The sequence below is a fragment of the Acartia tonsa genome, chromosome 7 (assembly GCF_053477335.1).
Source record: "Acartia tonsa isolate MP-2025a chromosome 7, ASM5347733v1, whole genome shotgun sequence".
Classification (NCBI taxonomy): Eukaryota; Metazoa; Arthropoda; class Copepoda; order Calanoida; family Acartiidae; genus Acartia; species Acartia tonsa.
The window spans coordinates 26,004,109-26,016,765 of record NC_137266.1 but is presented as its reverse complement, the minus strand read 5'-3'; positions in this window follow the sequence as shown (position 1 = coordinate 26,016,765).

Genomic DNA, 12,657 nt, shown 5'->3' with positions numbered 1-12,657 from the left:
ATTAAAAAAAATAAATCGAGGAAAGTCGAAAAGAAGTATATAAAAAGATAGTTATTGAGTAAATGCACATTAGCCAAGACATCTTTAAAGGAATTTCCAGAGATTATTTTGAAAGGAATTTAACTATTACAGAAATCTTACAAACCCTAAATCTTTTATAGCAGTCACGAAAATACGTTTTCAAAAAAAAACTTTTAAGTTTTACGGACATACAAATTTAAGCATGAACAGACTGACGTAACAACCTACAATTCAAATTATATAGTAGCTTCGCTACTAAAAAACAATATGTATATATATTGTACATTGTTAAAACAAATTCCCCAACAAATTGCATTGAAATTCTATAAAGATAAAATATTTATTGTTATGTTATATTCTATTATATTGTATGTTTGCTGTAGCAAAGCAATACTATATTTTACTTTGTCCGTTTGTTTGTATTGCTGTTATTGCTTGTCTTTGTTTCATACGTTTATTTTGCTTTGGTGATTTGCGGTAAAAAGGGAGTGATTTGGTTCTCATAAGGATAAACTTGACTATGTTAACTAGCTCCATTTTTCTGTGATTTGCTTCTTATGGATGTTGGTATCCTAGTTATTTTTACAATGGGCATTATTCATATTTCATCTGTTATTTCTATCATATTTGATGCTAAGACTTAATTTTATCCTTATAATAAAGTAACAGGATGTGGTTTTTTTGTGTGTCTGTTTGTCTGTACCGAAGGATCTCGGTAACCGCTGAACCGCTCAGGCTCTCCTTTACAGGTTATCTTCTCTTGGGTCCTGGGAAGGTTTATAACTATTTTGGGAAGGGTACCCCTTTTGATAAGGTTTAGGCCATTTGAGTAGTAACACTCCTAGGAAATGAGCAAATCAATTTATGTTTAAAATCAAATATCTGAAAGATAAAATCTATAAATACAATGAACAATCATATAGTAATGAAACAAAGAATCATTATTGTTTACTTATGGCATATTCATAATTTGATGAACATTTTTTGCTATATTACAGTGAGGGTGTGCCTTAGTTTCCGCTAAAATATCAACATCGCAAATTATCCTGATATTTTGATAACTGTTAATAACATTAGTACCCAAAGTTTTATAACTCAAAAACTTTGGGTTGTTTAATTACATTTTGATTTCTTGGTTACAAACTTATTACCAATATTTACAATCTAGTGAAGGGGTATTTTTGTTCATCATTATTCGAGATGTAAATCAATTTAACGTCTATTACTTTATTCATTTATATTCCTGGAATTTTAAGATTATATGAAGCTATTTTTTGTGTGATTGTGATTGTACACCTTCAATGGGATAGGTCCAAAGATTGAATATTAAATGTTCAATTACAAATTATAAATCAATCATAAGCATGGTTCTTGTCCATTTTTCAATGTATTGCAGCATGTGAATATTTTTTAACAGCGCAGCAACTCTACAGCTAGAGTATCTAACCTTAAGTCTCACTGTCAGTAAAAGATCGTTAGGAATATTGACTTTTTTTTGATCATTTGACAGATTTTAAATCTTAAATCTTAAATCAAATTCTTTTACTTTTACTTTATTATACTTTTTTTGTAAGATATAATCTAAAAAAATATCAAACAATTGTACAAACGAACATTAAGAAATAAATCTTTTTAAATAAAATGTTTGAAGCGTTCACTATAACCTAACCTAACCTAAAAACAAGCATCAAAAATAAGTTATTGGTCCACTATCAATTGAAGGGAAATTACCCCTCTTGATGTTGGTTATTATGGCAAAGTGTGATAAGAAGAAATTAATATGAATGATGTTTTTAGGCAGGAGAGCTTTATTACAGCTGTAGGATGGATAAAATATTTTAAATGTGGTAGAAGGTTGGTTCAATTGAATGGTTCTTTTTAATAACGCTGTATTTATATCTTAAAAGTTTACCTGTGTTTAAGAATGTAAAAAAAAGGTATATTATTATCTTTTATGCATTTCACGAAAGTGGTTGACTATTCCTCTCTCTCCAAAAAATAGACTTAAACCTGCAAAGAAGGTTTCGCAGACTTTTTAAAATTTTTATTAGATACACTTGCAACGATGCATCTTTATAGTTTATTGAAAAAGAATTTGATAATAACTCTAGTATTTAAAGTTTTAGATTAATTTTCACAATTATAAAAACTCTACATTTTAAAAATATTGCAAAAAAACAAAATATTTTGTTGCAAAAATGAATCATTAAATGGGTAAAAGTTGAGTCATCCTACGGGTAATAGCAACCTTTATGGTCATGTGTATTATGAGTTATGTGTCTAGGAAAGGATGAATGTACCAACACCTCCGCCAAAATCAGATTTATTAAGAAATAGGTTACATCTTAACCCAATAAGATTAATAAGAGTATTGATAATATATTAATATTTGAAATTTTATTGAAAAAAAACAACATTTTTATAATATAATATTAATCATATGTTTTTCTCACGTTTGCGTTTATTTCAATTGCTGATATTTAAACGGAATTAATAGCACACTAAATTAATACATGATATTCTCTTAACTTTAATGGCCCATTTGAGAATTCATGTTTTTTAGTAGCGCAGCTACCTTAAATTTAACTATGTCTGTTTGTCCTTTTCACAATCACACCAGTTTTACATTGATGAAAAATTAAACTTTGGTATCTCATTGCATCTTCAAATTTGCTCTCTCTCTCTCTCTCTCTCTCTCTCTCTCTCTCTCTCTCTCTTTCTCTCTATCTCTCTCTCTCTCTCTTTCTCTTTCAAAATCTTTGCTGCAATTGGACATAATAATAATCCTTGTTACGAGTATAACAATTAAAAAAGATGATTATAATACTTTGTATGTATGTGCACTCATAAAAATTCCAAACATAATGTGCAATTCTTGGCATTTAGAGGCTGGGGCGTGCACAGGTTGTCTCTATGTGAGGGGGGGGGGGTTGTATTAAGAGGAATAAAAAATATTAAGAAGACAAGACTTTCAACTATTCTATTTGCTCAGACTTATGATGAAAAGTACTTTGTGCTCGAAGTGTGCCGAAAATTTTATGATTTTGATGTGATATAAATGTATCTCTTCATTTTTTAGGAAAGTGACAATAACCCCTTTGCACCCCCTTTCTACACTCTCCTGTTTAAAAGGCTAACAAATTCCTAATTAATTTTCAGGACATGTTTAGAAATGCAAGAACATGTAACCAATCTTTCATTCTAAACTCACTCGCTCACTCGAACATTGTTGTTGTCTTCAGTTCCGCATATTAGCAAATTTACATTTTTTTTATATATTTTGCAAGGGTTACACAATCTATAATACGAAGTAGAACGATGTCTGTCTGTTTGTTTGTTTGTAGCGAAGGATCTCCCTAACCGCTGAATCGATTGGGTTCTCCTTAACAGGGTAGTTTCTCATGGGTCCTGGGAAGGTTTATAACTATTTTGGGGGAGGGGACCACCACCCTCCCAATATAAATCTCCCCTAGAAAAAATACTCCAACCCCCCCCCCCCAAAAAAAAAATTAAATACCCCCCCCCCCCAAATTTTTTTTACCTTTCTTTTTTTTTAATCTAAAATAAAAAAAAATGCTGTATCAAATTCAACTCCCACCTCATCAAGTGATAATCAAGATTAAAGTAAAAAAATGGAAATTTTTGCTGTTCTGATGACATCCTAAAGTGATACATGATACATGAGTGGAATTGTATATACACCATGAAAAATACAGTGTATTATTTACTTTGTGCCTATCATTGAAGTTACAGGCATGATGCAATGAGTTGGCTTCAAACTACAAAGATTTTCAAAAAAATACTTTTACATCTAAAACTATATTCACAATTTTTTACCTTTTTACGTTGGGTACCAGTGTAGTTATCAGTTAAATGTCCCCTCCTTCCTTGACTAATTGGGATCATTACAATTCTAGCTTTGTGTGTTATGACAGTACGTAGTCTTGTTTATAAAACATTTGTCTACGCCGTGTAAATTATGATATCTATTTATAGAGTATAAATTTAGGCGCAAATTGTAGTAACTGTCTTTGTTGAAATTACCATCATCTAACCATTTAAACTATTAAGTACGGAATATATAAACATTGAGGTGTGTGCGAGGGTGTGCATCGACTTCCGCTATGTATCATGTAAACCTGTGGGACCTTTACCTCCAGAAAACTAACCCTGCAGGTCCACTCCATACAACATAACCTAACTGAACCTGAACAAAAAATGAATAAAATCTAACCTTATTCTCAATTTATTTCAAAATAAGCTGGGAATGTGGTTAACTGCTCAACAGGGTACTTAATGAGAAATCACATCTTTTTATTTATATGAAATATTATGATATACAGAAGAGAATGTACACCTATTTTCTATCATTATCGTATTAAATCAGGGATCTTAAGGGATAAGACAAAAGTGTTGAATTTATAAACATAAACAATGAAATAAAATCACCATAATGTATATTAAAACTTTTGTAAAGTCAGGACTATGTAAATTCGGAACCAACCCAACAAAATTAAATCTAAGTACCCAACGTTTTTTAACTTTAGGTACCAGTGTAATTTACAGTACAATATCACCTTCCTTCTTGATATTACATGGCTTACACAATTTAATGATAGGTGGCAAATTCTCAAAATTATTTTAAAGTTTACAAAGATTGAAAATAAAACATTAAACTGTAATACAGTAATTGATATATATTATGTTATAGTAAATACTTCAGAAGAAAAAGTCTCACAAGTTTTTAGAATCCTTTTGCTCTTTCGACAACATATTATTGACCATCTCTTATGGCTATCATTTATGCACATATATTCAAACTTCAGTGTGCATTAACTTTCACACATGGATCTCATAATCAATTCAATATAATCGCATATGAAACATTGGACTGCATATTATATTGATACCCAAAATTTTAAAAACATGTTTTATTACTCAAAACTTTGGGTACTTTTATTAAATTCTGAGTTGCACAAACCTTCAATGTCAAATCCTTCCCAACTATGATTTAAAGGGTAAATTTGTGCATCATAATTGGGGATTTATATAAATCTATCTTCCATTGCATTATTCCTTATGTATTTGAGAATGTGTAACACAATGTGGATATCAATGAACACCCCAAAAGATCTTCGTATAAAAAAAACTTGGCTTTAGAGTATTATTCATAAAGATACTAATTATGCAAAGTTAACCTTGATGTCTGACCGGACTTCATCATTCGATTCCTTAAAAAAAGATCAAAGAATAGGTGATCACAAATATTTTTGAATCATAGTGTAATGTATTTTAAAAAATAACAAGGATGACATTATCCATAAAACCATTGGTGGACAAACGGACGAAGTAAGTTATAGAGCAGTTGTTCAGTTTTCAAAAAAAAAAAAGATAAAGAAAAAATGTGCATAAAATCACGAAACGAAATACGTATTTATGCCTTTTGAACCATGACCGACAGACAGACGGACTAAGTTACTCATACTCATTGGCAGAGGGAATTTTTTAAACAACAAATCCAATTTTGAATAAGTTTTTGAACGAATAAATAAGATAACGTTGTTATAAAACTTTGGTTACCAGTGTACTTTATAGTATAATGTCCCCTCCCTCTATGGCGTTTCCTAAAAAGAAACCCAAATCTGTGTTGTGCGCCAAATAGTTAAAATTTTGTCTTGTTTCTCAAATGAATGAGGGAAAGCTGGCATCATTCATTACGGGCATAGGAAAAAGTTTAATAGAATGAGTAATGCCCGATATCTAAAAGTATTTTCTAGCATGGATCCTTCAAAGCTTTTATAATAACCATATCTTTTTAATTACAGACATATATAAACTCTTTTTTATCCTAATGGGTGCGATGAGCGATCTATAAGAAAAAAATCTATTTGCTGAAAGTAGAAAAAAACAGGGGAAAAGAAAATCTGGGGTGATTTATGTAAGGTATGGCAGTTTGCCTTGAAAGTACAAAGTGGGGCACAAAATATCCCCCCCCCACTTTTTTTGAAATAATAATTAGAATTAAGATGAGGACAGTGGTTTTTCGTTTGATTGTTTATTACTTATGGTCGGATTAGGTTAGGTTATTTTGGGTAAGCATTAAAAAATAACCCCCTCTCCAAATCATATATTTTTTTAAAATAAGGGAGGGGGACAGTAAGTCACCAGGCACTTTGAGGGAAAGCATCCGCAGTATTTTTAATTAAGCCATCATATTGCCGCAGGGCATAATATGGTTGAGGCCTTTTAATTAATAATGAAAATAGTCAATCATTTAGTATTAGTTATATAGGTTCAAATTTCAAGGGTTTTATTCGACCCAAACTAAATGTAATAGTAACTACAAGAATGTAAATATCACAAAAAACAAAGCCAATCCAAACATTTCTGAATTTACCATGCCTAATATGGACGTACTTATTTATCAGATTACAATTATAGAGCTGCGCCGCTTCTAACATTTGTCCTAATCATTATAGTAATCACTATTTTCAAATAAATTTGGTAATTATGTTTATAAATATCTTGGAGTCATCATGAACATTTTACGAGCTAACCGGTACGGACGGACTTATAGAAATACTCTAATTATAAAGCAGCTAAGCTACTAACTACTAATAAGTAGTTAAAAGCCAAATCTGGATTAAGCAATAAGCATTAACTATATTTGTAAATAAATCCACCAACCACACACGTCTCTATTTATCCCAGCAGCGCATACCATCAATATTGTGTAGTATAGATCTCAACCAAGATTATTGGCAGCGAAGCTTTTCTACATTTAACGTGTATCGGTCTGTGTATATACAATACATCCGTACATTGCTCTAAGAAAAGCATGAAAATTGACTCAACTGCCTGAGGATTCATATAACAATTTGGTTCAATCCAAGGAAGAGTGGCAACGTTAATTTGATAAATTCTGACGTTTAGTTAGTTTATCATAACTTTCAGTTATATATTTGTCGTGAACTGGTGAATCCTAAGACGATAAGATATGAAAGTAAGATACCCATATTTTAGTCACAGAATATAGGTTTGTTCATATTAAGCATCCTGAAAAGACGGAATATTTTAAACTTTTGTTTAGATTTCTTAATAATATTTTGTTTCTTCAAAATTAACACTCTATTATTGTTAATATTCTTTTAACCAACTGTCTGAGTTGTTAAGCTTCGCTTTTATGGATATTGTCATCCTTGTTATCTTTTATATTTCTAAGAAAATTTATCTTTCTCCTACGGCCTTGACTTTACCAATATTAACAGGGAACTTAAGGGATAAGACAATGGACGATAATTCCCTGATATTGAAAAACAAAATTACCCCTTCCGTAGGTTAAGCCAACTAAGATTAAATTAGAGTAATCTATGAAAGACATGTTTGTAAAACTTTGGGCACCAGTATAATTTATCATCCATTGTCCTTTCTCTCCCTGCATAATACACATATTGCTTTGTTTGGGCGTTGGCATGCTAAAACTCGGGCCTAATTTACATAAAATAGGCCTTTTTATTTTCTTTATATGTTTGTTTAGGTTTCTTTTTAGAAGCGTTTTTATGAGCCCTTACATTTTATTAGCCCTGTTAAGGCTTTAGTTTCAACTAATTTTTCCTGCATTCTTATAAATAACCATGCAGGGTCCTAGATGAAGGTTGAAAAGGACAATTATGGCTAAAAGTTGCGCGGCCATAACAATGAAAAATATAAATCTTTGAAGGTTTACACTAAATTACTAATTATAAAGAATATATTAGATTACAACTTCTTTAATTTAATCAATTTTATGTTTTTATTTATAATAATTCATAAATCTATCAACTAACGATTAAACTAAATCTTACAACCGTAATTATTGAGTAGCTTCGCTTTTTAAATGGCATACCTAATGATTATGAATTTCTAGGTACCCCTTTTGTGGAAAAATATATTTTTAAAAAGGGGGGGGGGAACTTTATAACTTTAGGTCATGATAAGTTATATTGGGGACTGAGTGCTCAACTGGCCAATTGTGGGAAGGCACCAAAATAAGTTTGTTTTGGTAGATTTTCTAAATTTCGTGCTGCTTTCTAGTAAACGGAAATTAAGGTTTTGTTTTCCCAAATTTTTAATTATTAGGCAACAGAAATGCATATCATATCTATAATAAATTATTTTCAAATAACGTTTAAATTTACGAGTTGCAGGAAGATATACTTTTTCCAGTATTGCTTCTAAACCAACTAATATCCGCTGGATTAGAACCGGATCTATGCCATAGGCCAAAAATCATGTATCGTATCGTATTATAGACAGTTTTCAACGAATAATAGAATAAAAATCACAATACTAAACCATGTCAGTACCAATATAATGCAGCCAATTTGGGTTTACCATCTACAGGGAGGGAGAGGACATTGGCCTGTTAATTACAATAATACCTAGAGTTTTATAACCACGTCTCTTTTCTTTAATTTTGATTGATTGCTTCTAAACAATTAGTGTTCAATCTTTTCAACCAATGATTTCAATATAGTGGAGGAGTAATTTTGTTAGTTCATTGGAGATGTATAACAACTTTTCGTCCATTGTCTTATCCCTAAGATTCCTGACTATCTGCCTATCTAGGGCATTTAAAGTGTAATTTTGGTTGCATTAGCTCGTTCCTTTTAATTTTTCCACATTTAGTTAAATTCTAGAATTTAAATATAACCAAAAACAATTACATAAGTATATAAATACATATGTTGCCAATTTATAAGTATCATGTTTAGTTTGAAATTAAGAGTAATTTGTAGCGTAACTACCTTATTACCTTATCTGTCTGTCCTTCTTTTCAATTGATTCAACGGAGTTTAGAATAGTTATTTAACACATCATATTGTAAACAGCTTTCATCGGATATTAAATTAAAGAATCATAAGATTAAAATTTATATTATTTTTATGATTTTTTGATATTCGTGGAAAATAGTCTGCGATACAATGCTCTAAGTGATTTTTAAGTAAGGGTGAGAACCGGTTCCAATTCAGCGGATATTAATCAGTTTCGAATCTCGATGACACATAATAGAAAATATATTATCAATACTGTTTATACAGTATCTATGAAGTCTTAACTCTATAATCCATATGCTTTTTATGTTCTTATTAAGCCAAAAAGAAATTAGCTTTAGCTGCGCTACACGTGCACATACATTACATCCTTTTAATTCAAGATTAATTTGTTTATTTTCCATTTAAGTTAGAGTCATTGGGAGCGAGGCAACTTCATCATTCGTTTAATCAGAAAACTTAGCTAACTTAATAATGTAACTTTTTACTCTTAGTGTATCACTCCCAGAAGCAAGTGTCAAAGTACATTAACTAATTGATAGAAAATTAATAAAAATGAGTTTTATATTTGGTGCCTAACTGATTATGACCTGGTGTGCATTCAATTATGCATATTATTATATCCGCAAAGTGTTTTATTTCGCAACAAGACACAATGGCAATTGATTATTAATGGGTGACTTTTAATGATAGCGAAGCTAAGAAAAGAAGCAGTTTTTTGCTGTTGTAGTATGCTGTTCTAATAATTTTCTGATATTATCATACATGTGCGAGGAACTTAATGCACACCCAATGACTGGCGTCGTATCTCCATTTTGAGTCTTTCTAAAATTAGATCATTTATAATTGTTGTAGCTCTCATACAAGTACATATTTTCATTATAAATCAGAGATATAGTAATGTGTTTCATAAAAATAAGGATAATTTTCCAAAAAGATATCTCTAAATGTATGACACCTTTTAAATATAATTTTCTTCTAATTTCTATGACCCTAAAGACTCTAAAAACAGTATTCTTGTTCTTCGATAAAGTGTGTCTTTCACACTTTTAAAATTTTTCAATTTGTCTTAAAAAATTTGTGAATGTAAGACACCCTCATTATTTCCTTTAAGCGTTCAAAATATAAAATAGATTTTTTTTAGTCTTTTCCGCTTTATTTATCTCTTTATTCCATGTGTATAAAATTGTGCACTAGTAAGTGCATTAAACACATGTGCAGTGTATAATTCTACATCACACAATCTTAACAATATATACTTTGTAAAGTGGGCATATTTCACAAAGGATGTGTTATCAAATGCGCATAAATCTCAACATTTCTAATTAATATTATCAAAAAAATAAAAAGCCTATAATTTTAATATACCAAAAAGTGTTTTAGCCCAATAAATTATCTTAAATCCGCTTATCTAGTTAAAATAAAAGTGTTTGAAGCAAATCATTTTAATTTAAAATTTTAATTTCAGAAGTAAAAATATTTTTTAAAAATTCAAATGCTAAATTTACAATAAAAACATGGAATATTTGGATTTTATCAATTCTTATATCAATATTATATGCGACTCTAAACAGATTTAATGGTGAAGTGATGGCCCACCCTGACAGGGACACCTCCCCTCTTAAACTGACATTTATTGCTCTATTCGAGTTTTTACTGCTTCTAGTTGTAAATTAGGCCCTTTTAAGCACAAAATTAGATTATTTTGCATATTTTCTTCATCAAAATCTAAGTTTGATTATTTTAAAGTTTTGTTGATACTTTATATTTTAAACAAATCAAAAATCACAAATTTTGATATTTTATTTATATTTTGTGTCATTTTTTTGTAAACAAATTTTCAAAATATTAAATTTTAAACATAAATCTTTAAAAAGAAATCCTTATTTTCTTTTTAATTAGCCTAAAGTTAAATGCCTTATCTGTTTTATCAGAAATTTTATCTTTCCAAAGCCGGTGTGCTATGATTTCTGCACAGTACTACATCCAAAGTTTTATATTCCCACTAGTTGCTATGTCTCTAGGGGTTCTTGAAGGAAGGGGGTTAAGTCCACCCCAAATTTACAATTTAAAAGATAAAGTAAAAATGTGTATTGGGTCATTTTTTCGAGGAGTGATTAGTTTTGGGAGGATTAAGTTACTCTACTCTAAAATAGTTATAAACCTAACCTGAACCTATGAGACGCTTCACTGTAAAGGAGGGCCATATCGGTTTGGCGGTTATTGAATTCTTTCAATTTACACATAAAGACATACAGACATCCTGGTACTTTTCTTTGATAAAATATCAAATAAATATGACGGGTTGTATTATGATTGAGTTGAAACAAAGGATAAGAGGGACTTTGTACTGTTGTAATAATATGCAGTTCAGAAGATTTTATAAAGTCATACACATACGGAATTGAATGAACACCATTTGTATCTATTCCAAAGCCATTATGACTGGCAAGAATTTTTCTATCATTCCCAACAGTGGTTAAATACCTTAAATGTGATTTATTTTTGTGTAAAATGAGAATTTTAATCCCCATCTAAACCATTAGGAACTAATATACCATAGTATGGCCAATTTGTTTCCTTAAAAGGCCAAAAATAGTCTAAAATTAAAAAAGATTTCTAAACAGCACGCAAACAATATCTAGTTTTAAAAAAAATCAATCAAAAAGACACACGGCTATAAAAATATTGATCCTATGACATATTTAGTAAAGACAACTAGTAAACTTACTTACTAAGATTAATTATAGAGTATTTTGTATTATTTCTGTTATTAGCTTTTATGTTTTGTAAATTATATTGGTCCCCAAAGTTTTATGATCGATTTCTCACATTCGCTGGCTTAAAAGCTTTGGGGACTTTTAAATTAAATTTTGATTGGGTTGTTCAAACTATCAGTGTTCAAACTTTTCAACCTTTAGGTTCAGTCTGTTGAAAAGGTAATTTTGTTTATTATCATTAGGTATGTACATCGGTTTACCTTCTGTTGCCTTATCCCTTAAGATCCTTGCCAAATCAACCTTTGGACAAACCTACAAAATTAGTTTTAGAGAAGATGTGCTACTCAAAAAAAGTGCATGATGAAAAGAAATGTTTGTGTATATAATAGTGATAATTCTATTTTATAAAATAATCCAGATCCCGACTTATACCCTTTGCCCTTCCCATGCACAGTTTGGGAATATCACAGCAAACTAAGAAATTGAAAAAAAATGATAAAAATTGAATAAATGATTACTGAATGTAAGCACTTACATTTACCTATTTTATAATTTATTTTAAGACCTGGTGAATTGTCTCTATTGTTTTTTGTACATACATATTAACATTTGCTGCTTGCTATTGCTTATCAAATTAATATTATTTCAAATTAAGTTTTGTATAATTTTGCTGTATTATTGTCACACCTGGAAGACCTCAGAATTAACCCATGATATCAATATATTAATATTTTCTCTGTCTGATATTTCTTACAATGTCCGAGAAAATCCGCAAAGTTTTTAGCCTAAAAATGCCTGCTTTACACTAAATTAGTAATAACAAAAGTCGATGATAGACTTATTAAAAGATAACGAGATTCAAAAATTGCACTTCTAAAATTTAAAACCAATAAATTACATTTTCGGTTCTGATATTCCGATAATTTGAAAATATTTTTTTGGCTAATTTGAAGGAACACCATTTCTTTCTACTAAGCTTCTTTAGATAAATTTATGGTTAGCAGCAAATTTAATATCTTTGTATTATATAGAGAAATCTTTAGCTTTCATTTTTGTGGTTTCCCCTAAAAGTTCCTAGCATGCACAAATACATCCCATTATTT